We start from the raw sequence: 20,997 nt of genomic DNA on the forward strand, positions 1-20,997 counted from the left end.
CATCACTATCATACCTCCGTACTCCTCTCATGTACATACTGATCACTGTCATAACCCCCACACTCCTCTCCTGTACATACTGATCACTGTCATACCTCCATACTCCTCTCCTGTACTTACCGATCACTGTCATACCTCCACACTCCTCTCCTGTACATACCAATCACTGTCATACTTCCCATACTCCTCTCCTGTACATACCAATCACTGTCATACCTCCGTTCTCCTCTCTTATACATACTGATCACTGTCATACCTCCGTACTCCTCTACTGAACATACCCATCACTGTCATACCTCCACCACTCCTCTCCTGCACATACCGATTACTGTCACAAATCCAGACTCCTCTCCTGTACATAACGATTACTGACACACCTCCACACTCCTCTCCTGTACATACCGATCACTGTCATACCTCCACACTCCTCTCCTGTACATACCGATCACTGTCATACCTCCGTACTCCTCTCCTGTACATACCCATCACTGTCATACCTCCACACTCCTCTCCTATACGTACTGATCACTGTCATACCCACCACACTCCTCTCCTGTACATACCGATCACTGTCATACCTCCCACACTCCTCTCCTGTACATACCCATCACTGTCATACCTCCGTACTCCTCTCCTGTACATACCCATCACTGTCATACCTCCATACTCCTCTCCTGTACATACAGATCACTGTCATACCTCCGTACTACTCTCCTGTACATACAGATCACTGTCACACCTCCACACGCCTCTCCTGTACATGCCCTTTACTGTCATACCTCCGTACTCCTCTCCTGTATATACCGATCACTGTGATACTTCTGTACTCTTCTCTTGTACATACCCATCACTGTCATACCTCCGTACTCCTCTCCTGTACATACCGATCAGTGTCATACCTCCGTACTCCTCTCCTGTACATACCCATCACTGTCATACCTCCGTACTCCTCTCCTGTACATACCGATCACTGTCATACCCCCCACACTCCTCTCCTGTACATACCGATCACTGTCATACCTCCGTACTCCACTCCTGTACATACCGATCACTGTCATACCTCCGTACTCCTCTACTGAACATACCCATCACTGTCATACCTCCGTACTCCTCTCCTGTACATACCCATCACTGTCATACCTCCGTACTCCTCTCCTGTACATACCGATCACTGTCATACCCCCCACACTCCTCTCCTGTACATACCGATCACTGTCATACCTCCGTACTCCACTCCTGTACATACCGATCACTGTCATACCTCCGTACTCCTCTACTGAACATACCCATCACTGTCATACCTCCGTATTCCTCTCCTTTACATACCCATCACTATCATACCTCCGTACTCCTCTCATGTACATCATGTACATACTGATCACTGTCATAACCCTCACACTCCTCTCCTGTACATACTGATCACTGTCATACCTCCATACTCCTCTCCTGTACATACCGATCACTGTCATACCTCCACACTCCTCTCCTGTACATACCAATCACTGTCATTCTTCCCATACTCCTCTCCTCTACATACCAATCACTGTCATACCTCCGTTCTCCTCTCTTATACATACTGATCGCTGTCATACCTCCGTACTCCTCTACTGAACATACCCATCACTGTCATATCTCCACCACTCCTCTCCTGCACATACCGATTACTGTCAAACCTCCACACTCCTCTCCTGTACATAACGATTACTGACACACCTCCACACTCCTCTCCTGTACATAGCGATCACTGTCATACCTCCCTACTCCTCTCCTGTACATACCCATCACTGTCATACCTCCGTACTCCTCTCCTTTACATACCCATCACTATCATACCTCCGTACTCCTCTCATGTACATACTGATCACTGTCATACCTCCATACTCCTCTCCTGTACATACCAATCACTGTCATACCTCCACACTCCTCTCCTGTACATACCAATCACTGTCATTCTTCCCATAATCCTCTCCTCTACATACCAATCACTGTCATACCTCCGTTCTCCTCTCTTATACATACCCATCACTGTCATACCTCCACCACTCCTCTCCTGCACGTACCGATTACTGTCAAACCTCCACACTCCTCTCCTGTACATAACGATTACTGAAACACCTCCACACTCCTCTCCTGTACATAGCGATCACTGTCATACCTCCACACTCCTCTCCTGTACATACCGATCACTGTCATACTTCTGTTCTCCTCTCCTGTACATACCCATCACTGTCATACCTCCACACTCCTCTCCTATACGTACTGTTCACTGTCATACCCCCCACACTCCTCTCCTGTACATACCGATCACTGTCATACCTCCATACTCCTCTCCTGTACATACCCATCACTGTCATACCTCCCACACTCCTCTCCTGTACGTACCCATCACTGTCATACCTCCGTATCCTCTCCTGTACATACCCATCACTGTCATACCTCCGTACTCCTCTCCTGTACATACCGATCACTGTCATACCTCCGTACTCCTCCTGTACATACCCATCACTGTCATACCTCCCACACTCCTCTCCTGTACATACCGATCACTGTCATACCGCCGTACTCCTCTCCTGTACATACCGATCACTGTCATACCTCCGTACTCCAATCCTGTACATACCGATCACTGTCATACCTCCACACTCCTCTCCTGTACATACCCATCACTGTCATACCTCCGTACTCCTCTCCTGTACATACCCATCACTGTCATACCTCCGTACTCCTCTCCTGTACATACCCATCACTGTCATACCTCCGTACTCCTCTCCTGTACATACCCATCACTGTCATACCTCCCACACTCCTCTCCTGTACATACCGATCACTGTCATACCCCCCACACTCCTCTCCTGTACATACCAATCACTGTCATACCTCCGTACTCCTCTCCTGTACATACTGATCACTGTCATACCTCCGTACTCCTCTCCTGTACATACCGATCACTGTCATACCTCCATACTCCTCTCCTGTACGTACCCATCACTGTCATACCTCCGTACTCCTCTCCTGCACATCCTGATCACTGTAATACCTCCGTACTCCTCTCCTGTACATACCCATCACTGTCATACCTCCGTACTCCTCTCCTGTACATACCAATCACTGTCATACCTCGGTACTCCTCTCCTTTACATACCCATCACTGTCATACCTCCGTACTCCTCTCCTGTACATACCCGTCACTGTCATACCTCCGTACTCCTCTCCTGTACATACCGATCACTGTCATACCCCCCACACTCCTCTCCTGTACATACCGATCACTGTCATACCCTCCACACTCCTCTCCTATACATACCGATCACTGTCATACCCTCCACACTCCTCTCCTGTACATACTGATCACTGTCATACCTCCGTACTCCTCTCCTGTACATACCCATCACTGTCATACCTCCATACTCCTCTCCTGTACATACCCATCACTGTCATACCTCCGTACTCCTCTCCTGTACATACCGATCACTGTCATACCTCCACACTCCTCTCCTGTACACACCCATCACTGTCATACCCTCCACACTCCTCTCCTGTACACACCGATCACTGTCATACCCTCCACACTCCTCTCCTGTACATACCGATCACTGCCATACCTCCACACTCCTCTCCTGTACATACCGATCACTGTCATACCTCCACACTCCTCTCCTTTTCATACCCATCACTGTCATACCTCCGTACTCCTCTCCTGTACATACCGATCACTGTCATACCTCCGTACTCCTCTCCTGTACATACCCATCACTGTCATATCTCCGTACTCCTCTCCTGTACCTACCCATCACTGTCATACCTCCGTTCTCCTCTCCTGTACGTACCCATCACTGTCATACCTCCGTACTCCTCTCCTGTACGTACCGATCACTGTCATACCTCCACACTCCTCTCCTGTACATACCCTTCACTGTCATACCTCCGTACTACTCTCCTGTACATACCCATCACTGTCATACCTCCATACTCCTCTCTTGTACAAACCCATCACTGTCATACCTCCGTACTCCTCTCCTGTACATACCCATCACTGTCATACCTCCGTACTCCTCTCCTGTACATACCCATCACTGTCATACCTCCTCACTCCTCTCCTGTACATACCTATCACTGTCATACCTCCACACTCCTCTCCTGTACATACCTATCACTGTCATACCTCCACACTCCTCTCCTGTACATACCGATCACTGTCACACCTCCACACTCCTCTCCTGTACATACCGATCACTGTCACACCTCCACACTCCTCTCCTGTACATACCTATCACTGTCATACCCCCCACACTCCTTTCCTGTACATACCCATCACTGTCATTACCCTCCACACTCCTCTCCTGTACATATCCATCACTGTCATTACCCTCCACACTCCTCTCCTGTACATACCCATCACTGTCATACCTCCGTACTCCTCTCCTGTACATACCCATCACTGTCACACCTCCGTACTCCTCTCCTCCACATACCCATCACTGTCACACCTCCGTACTCCTCTCCTGTACATACCCATCACTGTCATACCTCCACACTCCTCTCCTGTACATACCCATCACTGTCACACCTCCGTACTCCTCTCCTGTACATACCGATCACTGTCATACCTCCACACTCCTCTCCTGTACATACCGATCACTGTCATACCTCCATACTCCTCTCCTGTACATACCCATCACTGTCATACCCCCCACACTCCTCTCCTGTACATACCCATCACTGTCATACCTCCGTACTCCTCTCCTGTACATACCGATCACTGTCATACCCCCCATACTCCTCTCTTGTACATACTACCCACCATCGTATCATCTGCAACTCCTCTCTTATATTTACTACCTGCAGTTATGCTCTTCTTCTTAAATTGGGGAATAACTCGATGACTTACATACTTTTCAGACCTTGTGAAATATTCTTGGCTGTTTTGATAATAATACACTTTAATTTGTATTTCATGATAAATCCTGCCTCATCTCTGCCTCTCTACCTGCAGCCTAACAATGAGGTGTGCATGCAGCCACTGATCTATTTCTGGCTTTTGTCTCTCAGTCATTCTAATGTTCATTTCTCCAAACGTCCTCCAGGACATCCTTCCTGAGACAGAGCTCCTCCCTCTGGGACAGGAAACACAGAAGCACAGTACTATAAAAGGCGGACCACCAGGCCTCCCTCCTGAGTTTTTAGTGTTTCCTCCGGAAGAATGGGTGCAGTCATCAAGGAACTGATTGTCTGGAAGTCCTGGGCCCTAGAGGTTGCTGGTGGCTCCTGGTCTGTCTTACCAGGATCCCTTCAGGGGGAGTGGGGCTGCGCTCCTGATATCTTTCCATGCTTCAGTGGATCATGACCGTTGGGGGTGTCCTGGGGGGTCCAGGACCTTTGATGCCTGTCGTTCTCTTTCCCGTGCGGGGGGAGGGCTCCAGCATCCGATGCACAGTGGGGCAGAGTGACTGCCAAGCAGGCGTGCTAGCCGCAACTTCTGGGTGCTGTCCAGGAACTGGAAGTTCCGGCTGCAGTGACGTCATCAACTGGCGCCTGAGACTTGTGGTTCCAGTCTCCATATCGGCACAAGCATTTGTTTAGGCAGCCAGTCTGGTGTACAGACCCAGCAGAGCCTGTGGCTCTACACCAAGAGGGATAGATGGAAGGTGCTGGCACTTCTCAGGCATACCCTGGTCCTTCAGGCACTGGCTCCTCTAAGGTAAGCTTGGGGACTCTGATCCCTCTTGCTGATCCTGGTGGGCACACTTCATTTTTTTGCTCCCCCAGCACAGTGGTTTTTGTATGGGGGGCCCTGGGCTGATTATTTTCTGTATTGTGTCTTTTCTTGCTTATTGTAGGTTATAGCCCAGGACAAGGTGCAGAGTCAGACCCCCAAGAAGAAGTGTGCAGTTTGTGCAGCTAAATTGGGTCCAGCTTGGGAAAAACCCTTATGCTGCAATTGTGTGGCTAGCCTAATTAAGGATAAGTCATTTACAGCCTGCCATAAAGTGCTCAACTCCATTAAGGATGACATGTTGTCTACATTTCAATCCTTTAGATCCCTGTTGGAATAATGCAGCCGCCACTGGATCCTTGGACCCAATCGGTGGGTTTGTAGGTAGCAGATGCATTAAAAGGGGAGGAGGACCCAAGGAGGATCCTAGGTCCCGGGTAGATTCAGGCTCATAAGAGGAGGACAGTGAAGTTTGCTCCTCCAGAGGTTCCAGGAACAAATTGCCCCTGGAAGATGTGGACGACCTCCTTAAAGCTATCTACGAAACCTTAGAGATCGAGGAGGAGGATGTTTGCCTATCTAAGCATGACCTCATGTATCAAGGTTTGTATGCTAGAAAGACTAGTGTCTTTCCAGTCCATAGTTCCCTGGTTGATACCATTAGGCAGGAATGGGAAAGCCCTGAGAGGAAACCCTTTTTCTCAAGTAATCTTAAAAGGAGAACGTGCAAGAGCACGAAACGCATTAGTCGGTGCCCTTAATCCTGTGACGTCACACCGCACAGCCCTCGTGGACGACCGGCGGCCATTTTTGATTTCTCCATTGCCAGCCTTCTACTACTGCATGTGAGTAGTGCATTTATACTTGTACACAATATCCCTGTGGCTTTCATTAAAGTACTACACTATCAGATTCTTCTGTGTTCTGGCTCGTTACTCCCGAGCCCCCCCCCCCTTCAAGGCATATAAGGATAACCTGGTGGCCACTGCATATATGGTGAAACAAGCTCCCCCTGCTGGTGAGAGGATTACTTTTCCCCTGGTACCTGGAGACCCTGAGGGTGCGATACTTGCTTAGCTGACGCAGGCCAGACGATCCTCGTTGAGATCCAGTTCCCATAATCGGATGACCAGGAGTTGGTTAATACTCAAACACGCATGACAATTGCGCTTTCCGGTCAGTGCAATCTACATTCATCTCCGTATGATGAACATGGGCACAGAAGTCACCTATTTTCTCACCATCCGGTTTTGAGAGTTTTCACTGTGCACTGCAGAACACTTATGTTTGCTATATTCCTTCATCATTATAGAGCTGATTTCTGGACACTTATTATATTTCATTATCCTTTTTATAATTAGAATCAAGCAGTGATTAGATGGTTAGCATTTTGATTATTGCAATTTATGATCACTTGTTTCAGCTTTAGTGTTTTATTAGCGCTGCATGTTTTATTGATACAATCTTAATAGGAGGTTTCCTTTTTAGGATAACGGGTCCCAGCAATGGAACAAGGTTCAGAAATTAGACACCCCCTTATCTAAAGTCTCTAAAAGGACAGACTTAGCATTTGAAGATATGGGGGCTCTGAAAGACCCTATGGATAAGAGGGATGAAGTCTTACTCCGCAGGGCCTGGGATTCCACTTCCATCAGCTTTAGGCCAGCTTTATCGGCTACCTGTGTCACCAGAAATCTGGAATGCTGACTTACACAGTCACATCTCTCAGCAGGGACCTCCAGGCAGCAAATCCTGAAATAATTTCCTTTGCTGTTTAAAGCAGTTGGTTTCCTTGTGGATGCCTCGGCCAAATCCGTTAAGCTAGCGGCTTGAACCTCTGCCCTAGTGAATTCAGCTAAAAGGGCATTTTGGTTAAAAACCTGGGCAGGGAACTCAGCATTCAAACTGCACCTTTGTGCCTTACCCTTTATTGGTGATAATCTTTTTGGTCCAGGTCTCGAGGAGGCTCTGGAATGTACGGCCCATAACAAGAGGACACTCCCAGTGAGTAAGAAAAGGTTTTACTCTAGTAGGGTTTTTTGTTGAAAAACACAGGCCCAGCAGGCTAAGGAGGTTCAGCCTAAGAAACATTGGACAGGGCACAGGAATAGGGGAAGAGGAGGAATCTTATTCAATCCTCCTCAAGGCCAACCAAGTCTCATCTCAATGACTTAATGGTCACTCGGATGATGTCCCCGGCTGGCCCCGCCCCTAACCTATTTAAGAGCTGTCAGCAAGACTTTCTTCATAAGGCTGGAAGCCTCCGACGGGACCGGAACTTTTTTTTTTCTTTTTTCGGATCGCCGCCGCCGCCGTGATTGACGTTGGATCTACTTCGGGGGACATTGTTTTATTAAAGGACTTGTCAAAGACCCTGATCTGTGTTTTTTTTACACAATACTTTGTTTTTTTGTGAATGAGTAGCGGGACCATGTACCGCAGACTCATTCACGTGGGGGGGGCGGAATCTGGGGGCCCCCTTCCTTCCAGATTCTGATAAGCCCCCCACCCACAGACCACAACCACCAGCCAGGGTTGTGGGGAAGAGGCCCTTGTCCCCATCGATGGGGAAAAGGTGCTTTGAGGGGGGTAGCCCCCCTGCCCCAAAGCACCCCCCCATGTTGAGGGCATGTGGCCTGGTATGGTTCAGGAGGGGGGGGCGCTTGCTCATCCCCCCCTTTCCTGACCTGCCGGGCTGCATGCTTGGATAAGGGTCTGGTATGGATATTGGGGGGGACCCACGCTGTTTTTTTTTTATTTTGGTGTGGAGTTCCCCCTTAATATCCATATCAGACCTGAAGGGCTTGGTAGGGATGGGAGGGGGGACCCACGTTGTTTTTTTTTTTTTTTTTTTTGCGGACATTTATTTTTACATTCAGCTGTCAAAATAAATATTATCCAGACCTTCGAAATAAGTAAAATCATCACAGAAATAATTATAAAGGATAAGAAACAAAAATAGAATCACTAGAACTAAGGAAATCCAATGAGAGTCCATAAAGATCTGCCGAGTGCTGGTTGTCACACACAGGAGACGCCACCGAGTGCCGGCTGTCAGAGGATTCCACACACAGGAGACGCCACCGAGTGCCGGCTGTCAGAGGACTCCACACACAGGAGACGCCACCGAGTGCCGGCTGTCAGAGGACTCCACACACAGGAGACGTGACCGAGTGACAGCTGTCAGAGGACTCCACACACAGGAGACACCACCGAGTGCCGGCTGTCAGAGGACTCCACACACAGGAGATGCCACCGAGTGCCGGCTGTCAGAGGACTCCACACACAGGAGACGCCACCGAGTGCCGGCTGTCAGAGGATTCCACACACAGGAGACGCCACCGAGTGTCGGCTGTCAGAGGATTCCACACACAGGAGACGCCACCGAGTGCCGGCTGTCAGAGGACTCCACACACAGGAGACGCCACCGAGTGCCGGCTGTCAGAGGATTCCACACACAGGAGACGCCACCGAGTGCCGGCTGTCAGAGGACTCCACACACAGGAGACGCCACCGAGTGCCGGCTGTCAGAGGACTCCACACACAGGAGATGCCACCGAGTGCCGGCTGTCAGAGGACTCCACACACAGGAGACGCCACCGAGTGTCGGCTGTCAGAGGACTCCACACACAGGAGACGCCACCGAGTGCCGGCTGTCAGAGGATTCCACACACAGGAGACGCCACCGAGTGCCGGCTGTCAGAGGACTCCACTCTGAGATTTACTATTCAGCAGTGGCTAAAAAGCAAGCGCCTGCAGAGGACGTCTAATGTGTGTTCTGCACATGCTCAGTTATATCAGCCAAATAAGCTGCATGAGCGTCTAGTTTTTCACTGTGTCGTCTTGCTTAAAAAAAAAAACTTTTTAACACATTTTAATTTTTTTTTAAATGTCAGATATTGTTTAAAGTGAAGTCCTGATATTTGGCAAAGCAAATTTCAAAGTGAACATATTTCTGCAGTGATCTTTCATGGTGTCAGACATACCTCTTACCAAGTCTGCTTTGTGAGTCTGATTCCTGGTGTGTGTCTCGTTAGTAAATTCGATTGGCGTCTACTTGTTAACACTGCTCAATAGTAAATCTCTTAGTGGGGTAAAAGTAGACGGTCGCTCGTAAAAATTAGACGTTCACCCACGGAAATGCGCCCAGGCACAATAGTAAATCAGGGCCTATTCCTCTCACATTAAATGTTATTCAGGACGCCAATTTGCATTCTAAAGAAGTTTTGTTGCTGAGCCGGGACATTAACAAGGCCTTTGATAGTGTCCTCTGGCCATACTTGTTTTCATTACTGCAGAAGATGGGCTTTAGTGATGAATTTCTGTCTGGTGTACATGCTTTGTATGACTCCCCCCAAAACAAGAATAAGACTTCCAGGCTGCAATTCTGTATTTTGTACACTAGGCGGAGGTACCCGTCAGGGTTGTCCTCTTTCACCCTTATTATTGGCGCTTGTTTTGGAACCCTTGGCAATTGCAATAATCACACTCAGACATTTCTGGTTACCCGTTATTGGTTCACATTTCACAATTTGTATGTATGCAGATGATGTTATGCTTTTCCTTACTAAACTGTTGGTGTCATTGCCTGACTTCTGCTCATTATTGAATGACTTTGTAACAGTATCAGGTCTTACTGTAAATTTTACTAAATCAGTAGTTCTGCCTATTAATGTTCCTGATTCCCTGGGTGCATCTCTCCGCAATTCTTTTCCATTTCGTTGGGCCACAGATCAGATTTCATACCTAGGTATAAACCTCACCCCCAGATACTCAAAATTATTTGCTGCTAATTGCCCACCATGTGTGTCACGCCTCTCACCTCTATTGAAGATCTGGCATGGATCCCCTATCTCATTCTTGGCAGAGTCACGGCAGTAACAATGAATGTCTTGCCTAGATTACTTTATTTAGATCACTCCCAATCCCTGTCTCAAAAACGTTCTTAGATCGCTTTCAATGGATTATTAATCATTTTATTTGGCATAACAAACACCCTCGTTTTACTTCATCGGTCCTCTACCGGTCACAATGGGTGGGAGGCCTAGGTCTCCCCAATTTCTGGCTTTACTACCTGTCAGCAAATTTCGCACAGCTATCACAATGGGTGACTATTACTTCCCAGGTCCCATGGATCAGATTTGAATCTCAGTCTATACATCCCTTCTATTTACCAGGTGTATTATGGTCCAAAATTCCCCCCCCCCTCGTTATTGCTCTATAATTCCATTGTTGCCCAATCATTGATGTTTTGGTCCTGTTATAAACTTAAATTGAATCTTGTCTCCTCTGTCTCACCAGGTTCATCATTTTTTGGTGACCCAAATTTTATTACAGCATTCTCATCTTCACAGGTATTCCATTGGTGGTATGATAGGTCCTTTATTAGGTCATCTGACTTTCAGAGAGGAGGATCTTGTATCACTTTCGAGATGCTACGCATACTTTTTGATATTCCGCTTTGTGAATATTATCATTATCGACAGATTAGACATTTTTTTATTTCACATTTTGGTCTTACGTCTTCATCTCCGATTTCATTTTTTGAATGTATTAGCCGTGACTCTCCTAGGGGCAGGGGTCTTATTTCAGATTTGTATCGCCAATTTTTGGTTACTTTCTTTCCCTCACCCCCTCTTTATAGACAGAAATGGGAGGCTGATAGTGATGTCACTTTTTCTGATGAGGATTGGGATTCCATGGTGGATAATGTGTGTAAGAGCTCTAGATCTTTCTGTCCGTGAGACGGCCCTCAAAGTAATAACCAGATGGTATCATACCCCATCTAGACTACACGCCATGTATCCAGGGATGTCCCACCTTTGTTTCCGGGGCTGTGGCCTTTCTGGTACTCTAGTGCATATATTTTGGGCCTGCCCAAGCCTCTCATTGGTGTGGCACAAAATTTCTGAAGTTGCCTCTGCAGTGGCAGGTGCTCCGGTGCATCTGTCTATGCAGTCCTGCCTACTGGGAGCCCCTATCTCGGGAGTTCAGACTGAGGTTATGAGGCTAATCCATAGCATTTGTATATCCACCCTATGGGCTATTGCCCTACATTGGAAATCCCTCACAGTACCATTGACCACAGTTCTGCAGAGTTGATGAGGTGATGCTCATGGAGAGAATTCATTATACTCTATTGGATAAGATGCATTTATTTGACAGAAAATGAGAACTTTGGAGAACTCACAGGCATTTACTAGATCAATAAGGACCATTTATGCTTTGATTGATTGAGTTACTTTGTTGGTCGTTTTATAACTCTGCCTACCTCTCTACCTATATTGCTCATGTACTTCATTTCTTTTCTCTTTTTCCCTTTATTCTACATAATTTCACCTTTGAAATGAATACTGCAGTTGTTCCTTGTTTCAGTTGTATATTCTATTTGAAGCTGTAATGCCATTTTGAAGTCTATTTCTTAAAAAATAAAAACGTTTGTAAACAAAAAAATATATATTTAGTATAATTCTACAATTTTTGCAACTAACAGCTCAATGCTGTTAGCTAAACCTTCTACCAATAGCTGGACAACAAAATAACAAACGGATCACCCTTTCAGGAGTGATGATGTCACCATGATGCGACACCTACAATCAGCTTTGCATCTGTCCTTTATCATGGCTCCAATAAATATACTTACCCTGAATGTTCGGGGAATAAAAAAATTACGGCCTTCAAATCCTTTGCCCATGCCAAAGCACATGTGGTGGGCCTGCAGGAGACTCATTTTACTGCCAGCCATATTGCAAAATATCTCAGCTCTTCCTACCCACAGGTTTATATGGCTTCTGCCGCAACTAAACACACAGGTGTACTCAAAGCTTTCCACTGCTCTACTCCCTTTACACCCAAGGCAGGGATCTGGGACCCAGAGAGCTGTTATATTTTCTAGTGGGTCACCTCCTTGACTCAGAGGTCACTATAGCTTCATACTATGCCCCAATTGCAGTCCTAACTCCCATTTGCTACAAGTAATAGATTCCCATAAATTAGGTACACTTTTACTATGTGGCAATTCCAATCAGCTAGTTTATCCCTTTTTAGACAAATCCCCCATAACCTCTTATCCATCCACATCCTCCTTCCAGCAACAACTCCAACAACGCTCTCTCATAGACACATGGCAAGAAGCTAACCCAGCTAGAAGACACTATACATACTACTCATATCCACATAAAACTTTCTCCCACATTGACCATATATTTCTGACTAGAGGTATGTCCCCAGCCCTCCTATCCTGAACCATCATACCTTACCCCTGGACTGGTCACAAAGCTGTCCTCCTGACCCTCTCCTCCTTACTTCCCCAACAAACTAGCACTACATGGAGTCTAAATGGCCCACCCATCCCACAGACTGGACATTGAACTAGCCATCAAAGAATACCTGACACATAACACAACTGATGACATCTCTCTCCTGACCTTTTGGGAAGCCCATAAGTCTGTAATTAGAGGAGCCTGTATCAGCCAAGCCTCACATCTCAAGAAAGGACAGCGAGCAATCCATCACCGCTTAGAAACCTCATTTCATCAGGCCAACAAAGCCTTCCAATCAGACCCCTCACCTTCTCATAGATTGTCCTGGACAAGACCAGGCTAGAAATAGATGTTTTCTTGACAGAATCAGATGAGAAAGTTCTACGCCAATCCAGGCATAAACATTATATGAACGCAAACAAACCTGACACTTTTCTAGCCCTGGGACTGCGAACCTCAGACCACACACACAGACTTGTCCATTTAAAGATTACAAAAACTTCACACACCAGCCATCCTAATAAAATATTACAGGTCTTCCACAAACATCTAGCAGAATTATACTCTGAGACCGGCTCCTATGATGAATCGCAGGCCACTGAACTTTTCTCAAGCCTATCTCTACCAACACTCTCAGCTTCTCAATGTTCTTCCCTGGAAACACCTATTACAGAACTTGAGGTCCCGAACTCCATCAAGTCCCTAAAGTCTAATAAGCGGCCTGGCCCAGACAGCTTACAGCCCTATATTCCAAAATATTTACTAACCTCCTTCCACCTTTATTGGTTAATGCATTTAATGCCTTACTCAAAGGTTATTCTTTCTGCTCAGACTCCCTAACAGCAGTCATTTCTATGCTACCTGAACCCCAATCAGATCACACCACATGGCTTCATTACACACCAATCTCCCTTCTTAACTTGGATGTTAAAATCCTAGAAAAATCCTATCTGCATGGCTGAACTCCATCATAGGCACCTTGATACACAAGGATCAGATGGGTTTTAACCCCCCTCTGCCAAGCCGAGACCACAGAGTGATTTTGCTAGAACATGCAGCTTGCATACGCCGCATACCCGGCTGTTTCCTTTCCTTAGACATAAAAAAAGCCTTTGACTCCAATGGATATCACCCCTTTACACCTCCCCAAGGGCTTACTTGAGGTACGTGGGTTACAAGTCAGACATTTTTTCCATACAAAGGGGAATGAGGCAAGGCTGCCCTTTGCCCCCCTCCTTTTCTAGCGAATGAACCTTTAGCACAGCTGATAAGAACTAACACAAATATTAAAGGATTAGAACTTGGCGGTCATCATCATAAGTTATGCTTTTTCTCTGATGACAATCTCCTCTTCATGTCTTCTCCTTAGATCTCAGCACCCAACCTTCTCCAATGCCTGGACCAATTTGCATTGATTTCGGACCTGGTTGTGAATCCCCAAAAAGTCTACAGCTCTTAATATCTCTCTACCCTCCTTAACTGTGTCACATCTACAACATCCTCCACCCTTCTCTTGGTCCAGTCAATATATTCCTGATTTAGGACCCAAGCTGATGGCAGACCTCAATATTCTATATTCTGCTAACTACCCTCCTATGTTAACACACCTTACTAATCTTATGACATCCTGGTCCAAACTACCCCTCTCATGGATGGGTTGTATCACGGTTGTAAAAAATGACAATTCTGCCCAAAATATTATATCTTTATTGGGTCCTACCCATATATTTACCTTTTTGTTTCCTCTGCATATTAGTGTCGCGCCACCACTTATGTATGGGGCACTATTAAACTGCATCTGCCCAGGTCCATCCGTACCTCACCGAAACTTAGAGTGGTCTGGGGCTTCCAAACTTTGCAAAATATTTCCAAGCTGAACATCTTGCTCAACTCCCTAATTATCATGCAGTAAAAGTGACACCCCCCCCCCAATGGGTCGCTATAGAGTCAGTAGATTGTGACCCCTTATCAGTTGCCAATTTAATAATGGCTACACTCCAGAGACCATCGCTCACTCCAATACCCAAAATATACCGTGAGTACTCGCAGTTGGATGCACAGAAATCCCCCATAAAGCTGTGCGAATCTTGCTGCAGCCATATTACGCCTTCCACTTACCACAACTGCAGCTAAACTCCACAATTCCTGCGCCTCCAACTGGTTTAGCTCTTTTGAGATGTGGAGAGAAAAGGAGCTCCTGTTACCTAAGAATAATCGGGCGACACTCTCAGGTTGCTGTTGGAATTCACATAGAGGCGGATCCAACCCCAGCCTCCGATTTTTATTTAAAAGCAGACACACGCCCCCCACATGAATAAGGTAAATCCCCTCCCACAGAACAATGCAATGGGGAGTGCCTATACACAGGATGTACATTCCAATTGGAGCATAGCCTTTCCTCTTATCTATCACCTGTCCTCCCCCCATGAGCTCTCTGAGGTCAGCAGACTTCCTCCCCTCCCCCCATGAGCCCTCTATGGAGAGCATACTTCCTGTCCTAGCTCCTAGTAGTATGTCCATTCTCTGTACAAGCATCCCCTAGATTAAACATCAGTCTGTATCTGGATGGGCCCGATACAATCTTTATTAAAACACATCCATCCAGATACAGTTCAGGTCGGTAGTGGTTGTAGAGATATCCATGAGCCTACATGCGGAGTTCGCATTGCCTGGCGCCTAGACATACGAAGTCCATGTGGTACTATGCTGCTGATATGTGGATACAGGCCCGTGACCTACCACCGGCGGCATTCGCATCGAATGCCGTGGTGGTATACACGCCGGTCTATAAGCGCAGATCTGCCATCTCATCCATTACCAAGCTGAGTACTGTAATATATACATTGTAAATGCGCATGGCCCAATTGCAGCCTTCAGAGCTTTAATTAAGCCACACGAGAGACATATGAATAACACTCATATATGACACATTTAAAGTTCGACCAACAATACAAAATTTCCATGATACCCCCTCCTGCAAATATGAAAGGAATTCCTAAGGCAAGCTTGAGCCACTCTAGCTCTGCCCCCCCCCCCCCCGGTTGCCTAGGTGACTAGGGGGTCCAACCAGTTTTAAGAAGCTGATGCAGAGCTCCCGAGGTTTTCACCGCTGGGTAGCTGACGGAAGGAGCCCGAGAGCTGTGGCCTGGACCTTTCGTGGCCAGGCTTGGCAGAGACCCAAGGCTTCCTAGGACCCCCCTTCTCCCAGAGCTGGGGAAGTGTTTTGGTCCTTCCGTGTCATCCTGGACTGGCGTATTCACCCTGCGAACTCCCCTATTCGGTGACTGCCGTCTGTTTGTCTCAATAAAGCTTTGTGCGTTTGCCATCTACTCTGTCTGTTCTGTCCTGCCTACGCTCCGTCACACTACCCATCTATCTGGGACAGTCTAAAGTTCTGATACACCTTACAGTCACCCCATAACCCTCTCATGGCATACCTCCTCAATCCAGGCTTTTATCCGGCATGGATGCCTCCATCTTCTTTTCATGCTTGTCCTAGAGCTAGTCTAGTTCAAACTTACAATTTCACAGCACCAGACTCCTTTATACCCTTCCAAACCCTATGTGACTCCCACAAAATATCTAGACCTGAACTTTTTAGATATCTTCAGGTCAATCACTTTTGTTCCTCCCACTTACACACCAACCCCCTCCCTCCCAGACATGACAAGGTTTGAACACTGTAACGGGGTTCGCTCGGCAGTGGGTGTGTGTGACCCCCTGGATGGGTGCACAACACAAAACACAGGCACAGCACAACAGTGGAGGTGAAAAAAACAAAAAGGTGCAGTTTATTTACAATATTTACAGAAAAACATAAAAAAAAAAAAAGAAACATCAAATCCTGGCCAACATGGATACTTACTGTACAACATAGCTTCCCTAGCTACCCACCAGGTATAGCCTGATGCTGTACCTAGCCCCTGTTAGTTGGAGGCTTAGCCACACAGGCTTTTGTCTCACTGCACACAGATAGGATGTTGCTCCCCAGTCAGTTCAGGCACAGATCTGGTTCCAGGTTGGAGCAACTCACTAAGCAGGCTGGGAAGTTTTATAAAGGCCTTAATGAGCCCACTATCTTCAGCTGGGCTCATTACCTCAGTGCTGAAGGACTCAGCACTTCCCCCCTAGTGGAACAAATCCCCATATAGTCTAAACCTTGGACAGATGTATCGTCCATCTAGGACGCAACCAGGTGATTTTACCTGCCTACTGTCACATAACATATGTAAATGTGACCCCCATGTCAGAGGTTTGATTTCCACCTTTATATACACAGCTACCAGCTCCACCACCTTACACTTCATACCATATACAGTTGTGTTCAAAATAATAGCAGTGTGTTGGAAAAAGTGACTAAAGCTGAAAATCCTTCTAATAGCTTTTATTTCCATCCACACAAATGCATTGGGAACACGACACATTCTATTCCAAATCACAACATGAAGAAAAATACATCAAATTTGTGTTGTTCCTCTAAAAAATATATAAACTGAGAAATGTTTGAAGATTTTGCTTTCCTTTGAATGACTTCATGAATATTTGGTTGTAGTCGCACTGTTTCTGAGAACTGCTGTACATCTGTGTTGCATGGAGTCACCCAACTTCTGGCCCCTGTGATCAGGTATTCCAGCCCAGGATGATTGGGCCACATTCCACAGTTCTTCTCTATTTCTTGGTTTGGCCTCAGAAACGGCATTTTTGATGTCACCCCACAAGTTTTCTATTGGATTAAGATCCGGGGATTGGGCTGGCCACTCCATAACGTCCATCTTGTTGGTCTGGAACCAAGATGTTGCATGTTTACTGGTGTGTTTGGGGTTGTTGTCTTGTTGGAACACCCATTTCAAGGGCATTTCCTCTTCAGCATAAGGCAGCATGACCTCTTCAAGTATTCTGATGTATTCAAACTGATCCATGATCCCTGGTATGCGATAAATAGGCCCAACACCGCAGTATGAGAAACATCCCCATATCATGATGCTTGCACCACCATGCTTCACTGTCTTCACAGTGTACTGTGGCTTGAATTCAGTGTTTGGGGGTCGTCTGACAAACAGTCTCCGCCCACTAGACCCAAAAAGAACAATCTTACTGTCATCAGTCCACAAAATGTTGCGCCATTTCTCTTTAGGCCAGTCAATGTGCTCTTTGGCAGATTGTAACCTCTTCAGCACACGTCTTTTTCCCAACAGTGGGACTTTGCGGGGACCTCTTGCAGATAGCTTGGCTTCACATAGGCGTCTTCTAATTGTAACAGTCCTCACAGGGAACGTCACACCTTCTTTCATCTTCCTGGAGCTGATTGTTGGCTGAGTCCACGCCATTTTGGCTATTCTTCTATCCATTCCAATGGTAGTTTTTCGCTTTCTTCCACGTCTTTCAGGTTTTGGTTGCCATTTTAAAGCATTTGCGATCATTTTAGCTGAGCAGCCGATCATTTTCTGCACTTCTTTATATGTTTTCCCCTCTCCAATCAACTTTTTAATCAAGGTACGCTGTTCTTCTGAACAATGTCTGGAACGACCCATTTTCCTCAGAATTTCAGAGAGAAATGCACTGTAACCAGCATGTCCAACATTTGCTGCCTTCCTTCCTTAAATAAGGGCAATCATTGCCACCTGTTTTTCAAAGAATGAATGACGTCACTAATAGAACTCCACACTGCTATTATATTGAACACGCCCCTCAATGAGTGATTCAATGACACAGAATCAGCAGCATGCATGTCATGACTGTTGGGTCTGTTGGATTTCTATGACTCTACTACACCTGCTAGGAAATTATTTGCCATGTAGAAATCTCATATGATGTCCTCCCAGAATGCGCTCTCCTGCATGCCCCCGGGGGCATGAACCTGGCGATCTCCATGATCGCTGTGTCCTATGACACGCTGGTCATCGGGAATTGCAGTTGCCGGTTCTAGACTGCACTTTCCTCACCCTGTCAGAGCAAGAGGAAGGTACTGCCAGCAGTTGTCAGAGGAGGGATCATCAGGGCACTTATGATCAGTGACCTGAGGATCGGTGCCCAGCAGCGCCACCCACCAGTTCCGCCCACAAGTGCCCAGCAGTGCCACCCACCTTTGCACACCAGTACCGCCCAGCAGTGCCGCCCAGCAGTGCTGCCAATCGGTGACAACTATCAGTACCCATCATCAGTGCCGCCACATTAGTGCTGCCTATCAGTGCTGCCTCATCAACGCACATCAGTGAAGAAGAAAAATTACCTGTTTGGAAAATATTTTAATAGAAAGAAAGAAACTTTTTTTTCAAATATTTTGCTTTTTTTTTTGTTTATAGCGCAAAAAATGAAACAGCCAGCGGGGAGTAAATACCACCAAAAGAAAGCTCTATTTGTGTAAAAAAAATGATAAAAATTTCAAATGAGTACAATGTTGCATGACCGCGCAATTGTCATTTAAAGTGCGACAACGCTGAAAATTGGCCTAGTAAGGAAGGGGGTATAAGTGCCTGGTAGGCAAGTGGTTAAGGACCCCACTGGCACCTATCAGTGCCGCCTCATCAGTGCTTCCTATCAGTGCTGCCTATCAGTGTTGCCTATCAGTGCCGCCTATCAGTGTTGCCTATCAGTGCCACATATCAGTGCTGCCTATCAGTGCCGCCTCATTAGTGTTGCCTATCAGTGCACATCAGTGAAGGAGAAAAATTACCTGTTTGCAAAATGTTATAATAGAAACAAAGAAACTTATTTTTTTAAATTTTTTGCTCTTTTTTTGTTTATAGCACAAAAAATAAAACACCCAGCGGGGAGTAAAGACCACCAAAAGAAAGCTCTATTTGTGTCAAAAAAATGCTAAAAATGAGTACAATGTTGCATGACCGCACAATTGTCATTTAAAGTGTGGCAATGTTGAAAGTTGAAAATTGGCCTGGTAAGGAAGGGGGTATAAGTGCCTGGTAGGCAAGTGATTAATGACCCCACTGGCACCTTTTTGGGGGGGTAACCAAAATTGACAGGTACCGGCTCCCACTTCTACTGCAATCACCTAGGTGATCAGAAGCGGAAGTTGTCCTCCCCCCTCCCTCCCTGTAGTCTTCTGGGACACATGAAAGGTCCTAGAAGACTACAGGACCATTCACAAAGCACAGAGATACTCGCACATGCTCAGTGGGCACCCGGATGTGAAGCCGCAAGCTGTCACAGCTGGGTGCCCACACTGAAGATGCCGGCACTGGAAACACAGGGCGGCCGGTGAAATGGGCTGCGGGGAGGACACCACGAGATCGAGGGACAGGTAAGTGTCCGTCTTTTAAAAGTCAGCAGCTACAGTTTTTGTAGCTGCTGACTTTTATTTTTTTTTATTTTCACTGGAACTCCACTTTAATGTATGAAGATATTATTTGTACTGTACAAATTACAACCTGTACGTTACCTCTAAGGGTTGTACCCCTTCTGACTTACTGTTGGTGAGTCCTGCAATCACATTGTTATCAGCTCCTTGTAAAACTATTATCTCTTTCCAATAAAATCTATGAACAAGAGAAGATATGGACCCCACAATTCCTCTATATACTCCACAATTCTCCCATGTGGACACCTCGTAAGTGGTTCTCCAGTATAGACTCCCAGTTTGGGGAACTCATTTAGAAGAAGCCATCAGCTAGAATCAAACTCACTACTCTACAGTATGGTGAAGACCAAGGAGGCCTAGCAATACCAAATGTTAGACTTTATATTATAGCTGCCCAACTTCAACATCTTACCAGGTGGGACTTAGTAGACACATTAGATCCCATCCATCGGTTGCTACTTCCATCAGATACAGTTTTTTCATCACTCTCTGTCAGGGCTCCAGGTATGACCAGAGATGTGTGGACTGACACAGGGAAACGCAGGCTCAAGGATGGTGTAAAAGTAATATAATTTATTTAAGGTTACACAATACACAGAACACAGTGCAAAACCAAACCTTAAGCTAGTCCCAATATGTGTGGGAACACAAGCATAGTCAGGCAGGCCGGGTCGGTAACAATCAGGCAGGTAGGTACAGGAGGAGCA

At 46.4% G+C, this 20,997-nt stretch overlaps 1 protein-coding gene across 1 annotated transcript in view; it reads left to right on the forward strand.

Moving 5' to 3' along the window:
* Positions 1–20,997, forward strand: part of LOC149434742 (uncharacterized) — a 55,548-nt gene that overhangs the window by 15,670 nt on the left and 18,881 nt on the right. The window lies entirely within an intron of this gene.

This window comes from Staurois parvus, unplaced genomic scaffold, assembly GCF_062004578.1.
Source record: "Staurois parvus isolate SC_StPar_1 unplaced genomic scaffold, SC_StPar_1.0 ptg001689l, whole genome shotgun sequence".
Lineage (NCBI taxonomy): Eukaryota > Metazoa > Chordata > Amphibia > Anura > Ranidae > Staurois > Staurois parvus.